Source organism: Manacus vitellinus, unplaced genomic scaffold (assembly GCF_001715985.3).
Source record: "Manacus vitellinus isolate BGI_N305 unplaced genomic scaffold, ASM171598v3 scaffold_16_pilon, whole genome shotgun sequence".
In the NCBI taxonomy this organism is placed as follows: Eukaryota; Metazoa; Chordata; class Aves; order Passeriformes; family Pipridae; genus Manacus; species Manacus vitellinus.
In genome coordinates, this window is record NW_021939189.1 from 14,588,141 (window position 1) to 14,593,286 (window position 5,146).

Genomic DNA, 5,146 nt, shown 5'->3' on the forward strand with positions numbered 1-5,146 from the left:
ACAAAAAATACAATTTTTAATGGTTTTCGGGGGGAAGAAGTACAGCTTGACTTCAGCAGAAGTCTGTGGGGGCAAACTATCCTTGCTGCATCTCAAAAATATTTTATAAGCATTCTGGATTAAGCTTTTAGCTGAAAGCTCGAGGAGAGGAAGGGAACGCTAATAGCAATAGCCGGGGGTTTCAGCTGTTAAAATGACACTTGGGAAGCAAAGCTTATCAAGGACCCGCACGTTTCCCTGTGGAAAGGTAACACTAGAAGGCCACAACGACATCCATGATGACACTGAGGGCAGCTTGAAAACAGGAGGACGGGGAGCACAGACACCCCGGAGCAACAACCTGCCGCGGGCCTCTCCCGGCGGGAGGGGCCGCAGGGCCGGGGCAGCGAGCGAGCCGCGGCCGGGCACAGGCGCCCGGCCGGCCTCGGGGCCGCAGGCACCGGGGGCGGGCATCGGCGGACCCTCGCCCGAGCGCGGCGGCACCACGGGGCACGTCCCGCCCCACCGGGCAAGCGGCGGGGCCCGCCCGGAGCCGGCGGGCGGCGGCGGCCGGGGCGGGCCGGGCAGGGCCTTGCGCCCGGCCGCCTCACTGCTTGAGCGGGCGATGAGCACCCGTCTTCACGCCGGTGATGTCAGGTTGCGCCGCTTCAGCTCCGACTTGAGCGTCGATGACGCGCGGGTCGCTGATCCTCTTGCTCTCGGCGGCGCGCGCGCGGCGGCGGGAGCGCGGCGGCGGCCCCGGCGGCGGCGGAGGGAGCGGCGGCGGAGCGGCGGCGGCCATTTTAGAGCGGGCGGCGAGCGCGCGGCCGCGCGCACAATGGCGCGCCGGTGCCCGGATGAGCGCGCCGGCCCGCGCGCTGCGCACGCGCCGAAGCGGCGCACCTGGCCCCGCGCGCCCGCCCCGCCCCGGGCGGAGGGAGAGGCCGGGCCGGGGGGATCGTGAAGGGGAGCGGGGCCCGCGCGGGGTTCCGGGCAGCCCCTGAGAGGGGGACATTCCTCTGCTGCTTCTGCGGCCCCTGCGGGACAGATCCCGAGTCCTGGGAAGGGCAGCGGAGCTGGTGCAGGTGTGGAGCGCAAGTCCTTTTGGGGAGCGGCTGAGGGAGCTGGGGGTGTTTAGTGTGGGGAAAGGAAGCTCAGGGGTGACCTTCTCGCTCTCAACGAGTCCCTGACAAGAGGGTGTAGCCCAGTGGGGTCGGGCTCTGCTCCCAGGCAGCCAGAGACAGGACGAGAGGAGAATCTCCAGCTCCACCAGCGGAGGTTCAGGTTGGACATCGAGGGGAATTCTTCGCAGGAAGGGTGATTAGCCATTGGAATGGGCTGCCCGGGCAGGTGGTGGAGTCACCGTCCCTGGAGGTGTTTAAAGAACGACTGGCCGAGGCACTGAGTGCCGTGGTCTGGTTGACACGGCGGTGTCGGTCACGGGTTGGAGTCGATGATTTCAGAGGTGTTTTTCCAGCCTAAATTGATTGTGTGATTCTTGCGTGCTTCTGCTACTGACTTGGAGTTTAGGAAATGCCCTTAAACAATTGATCTGTTTGCATAAGTCTTTTACTGTAAGTATTCAAGAAGTACACTAGTAATGTTTTAAATAGTTAGCAAAGTACCTCTTCGTATGATTTATTAGGCTGTATTTGTACCAGGTAATGGAAGGTGTTACCTCTTAGTTACCATTTCATTCGTTTTCTGCAGGGAACACTTCAGTGTCAGTAGTAGATCTACAGCTGCTATTAAACCTTGAAATGGGGCAAAATCTGTGAATTTAAGTACATGTAAACCAGTTAAAGTCACAACAGTCCTCTTGTCTGGTCTCTTCATTCAGAAATTACATACAGATAAAAATGAAAAAATGAACGAGGGTTCACTTTATTTAACAAATCTTTGTTAAACAGCCTTTTGTGCAAATTAAGTCCTGAATCCTAAAAGACATTACATTATCCTTTTTTTCATTTCAAAATGCATTTGAAGTATTTAAGTAATACTTTTGACTAGCTAGTTATCAGTTAACAAAGAGTAAAATCTATGTGTTTACAAGTTAAACATGCACAGAAGTCTTAAACCAGACTTTGGTCTGGTAGTTGCATGTATGTTTTAGCTATATAATGCTGCTGTTGCACTTGGTACCAAGATTTTTATAAAAAAGAACAGCCTTACATAAGAAATTAATATATATTCTTGATTATGCTATTGTCTGTGATAAAACTTGTATTAGCATCAAATACAGTAGGATTGACTTTGAGGCTAACAAATGAACTCTTTAGCTTAACTCTATAGAAACGTTTTTGAGTGTATAACATCTAAACGGTGCGTGAAAACGACCTGAATGTACTTTATTTTCCTGTTATTTTAAAATCAGCAGTGCAGGAAAGTTTTGACTGGGTCCGTCAGCTTTACTATGGCAAACTGTTGTACAAATACACACAAACCCCTCTGGTTGAATTGCACTATTAGTGAAGGCAAGTTTACTGTGTCCGGTTTCTGGAAAGAGGATAAGAGGATAATACAGCACTTGCGCTGGTTTTTAGGGGCTGCTCGACAGAGCTAAACCTCAGTGCTTGTTGGTTGCTAAGATGTTGTCACGGGAGAGTGGGAGGCTTAGACAAAGTTATTAAAAAGCCTTGTCGGTGAGTCTCGAGGCACAGAAAGGACAGCCTTTCTAAACCCCTTCTCACAGAAGGGTTTAGGTGCAGCTGAATCCTTTCTGAGCCTCGGACTGTGTTAAAATTTAAATTTAATGGAATTACAGAGGTGTGATTAAAGCACTTTGTCCTGCAGGTTTTAATGATTGGCAAAATGAGAATATTTATATCAAATGAATAACTTATTTTATACAAATGATCAGACAAAAGATCTTAATCGGAATTATTTACTACACAATATAAACACTAAAAATCTACTAGTAGAGTATAATATAGCAAAAAGTAGTATAGTGCACTGCAACAAAGCAATTATTGAAGCAGTTATATTAAAGCTAGCAAAAAGAAATAATTATTAAGTAGAGATCTGATGTAGAGACCAGTGCTCGTGGGGAGATCTCTTTCTCTCAGCCTCGAGGAGTGACCTTAGTGGCATCCCCAGCCAAGGGGGGAATGTCGACGCATACACCCCAGAAAGGGTTATGTCAGAAGAACCTGACTGCATGAGAGGGCACTGGGCTTTTACAGTATAAAGTGTGTCACACCTTTACAGGCCAGCTATCAGCTTATCTGTAAAATCAGACTCCAGAAAGCAGGGTGTGTATTCAAATTCTGGTGGACCGGAATGGTTTGAGCATAATTAACACCAAGACAACATCCCGGCTCCAGCACTTGATCTCGCGTGATAGCTTGACTGGATTTTAGGTCTTATCAGGGTAGATGTACCCTGCCACACAGTAGATGTCAAAGCTTTATACCTGACACTTCCCCCCCAAATACAAAGCAACCAACAGAGCCAAAAGTGACTTACCATGGATTCTCAGTCATCCTCCTGCCTCGAGGCACAATAAACTATTATGAAAATACCTCGATGGATGTTTGCTTAACCTGTTCTTAAAGCGTTGAACGCAGATTCCACTCATTCCTCGAGCAGTCTGGTCTAGTCCTTTTTTGAGTGTCTGGATTAAATACCTTTTGCTGCAGTTTAGCCCATTTACTGCAAGTGAATGTGGACACTGTTCCCTTTCTTTTTGCAGAAAAGCATGGATTATTTTTTTAACCAGTTCTGAAAAACATGATCATTTGTTGTTGCACACCTGTAGCTCCCATCCAATCTTTTCACAGCTCCCCAGAGTTCCCCTGGTGACAACTCTTCTGATCTCAGTAGGATATGTTCCTTTTTCAGCCTCATAAACTTGTTGACAGGTTCTGCTTGTGATCTGCTCTGCCTGTTGGTTTCTCTTTTGCAAGTTTATTAAAACAATTACTCTTTTCTCTGCAGCTGATTTCTTTGTAGTGGTGTTTATAGAATCATCATCCCCCTCTTGCAATGATTTCACACTCTAGTCTTGACTTCGACTCTTTGCAGTCCCTCCCTGGCATCAGCTGCAGGTTAGTGAGCACAGTCTCTAAGCCTTTACTCAAAAATACTTCAATATAGAAGTGTATGAGGAATTTGTTTGATGTAAACATACAGTTTGATAGTCAACTACTAATAATGATCCTCTAAATACAACCACTTCGCACCAGATTTATGGAGTTTCTGATCAGAAAAATTTCCATGTCTTTCTTATGAAAATGTGAATGAAACAGAGAAGCTTCTCTGAAGATCTGCAGTTTATTTATTTCTGTGCAACCATAAATGGAAATAAGTTTGGTTTGATAGACTGTTATGAACAAATTATATCATGAACAAATCATGTTATTTATCACTTTGTTATTTTCCAGGTATCTGCAAATATTTCTAATTTGTCCAGGAATTTTAAACAAGTTGACTGGTTTCTAATTTTCTGTTTGTTTGATTGTTGTGTTTTCTCTGTTTTTAAGGAAAAAGGCTCAGTCCTTTAGTAGTTTCTTGAATCATCTACTAGTTTTCAAAATAAAGATTGTTTTATACCATAACGTTCTGAAATTTGTGAAGAGTTTGATAAGGAAAAGGTGATAGACTTTCAAAGAGAATAAATGTTTGGCCCAGCTATTAATATTTCATCAAGTACAAACCTGTGCTCCTGTAAATTCTTTTTTGCTTGTCTTGTATGTGAAACACCTAAAAATTGTGAAATTAGATTTGTCATGTTTTTCCTTAGGTTTTTCATGTTTTTCCCTGGGCTCTGTACCTGTGTGGGTTTGGGGTTTTTTTTTGTGTAGAAGATTATCCGAGTTTCAGCTTTGCTGGCCAGTCTGTTCCCAGCCTCACTTTGAAGCACAATGGACCAAACACTACTTTTTCATCTTTTCGGTGGCTTCATGCAGTTGGTACTTGCATTTTTAATTAATTAAAACTGCAGTTTTAACATGTTTTTGGGCTCTGTAAAAATGCAGAGATGTTCAGTAGTAGAAGAAATAGTTCTTGCCTCTTGTTTTGTAAGGAAGCCTGGCTAGAGCATTCAACTGGAATCAACAGGCTGTCCCAGTTTTCTCCTCTTCACACAGCCACCCATTTATCCATATCCCCTCCTTAAAAAAAGGAGATGTTGGTTTAAGGAAAGGGGAGGGGTTGGGGGTGCTGCAAG

General features: G+C 45.9%; 1 long non-coding RNA gene across 2 annotated transcripts; it reads left to right on the forward strand.

The window, feature by feature from the left end:
- The first annotated feature begins 904 nt into the window (after window positions 1-904).
- LOC108639117 lies at window positions 905-4,535 on the forward strand. 2 transcript variants are annotated; one of them, XR_001920292.2, is made up of 3 exons: window positions 905-1,064; window positions 3,916-4,025; window positions 4,362-4,535. It is a non-coding gene; the product is annotated as an uncharacterized LOC108639117 (long non-coding RNA). The 2 variants fall into 2 exon arrangements; XR_001920291.2 differs by having other exon boundaries at window positions 3,916-4,535.
- Window positions 4,536-5,146: the final 611 nt, after the last annotated feature.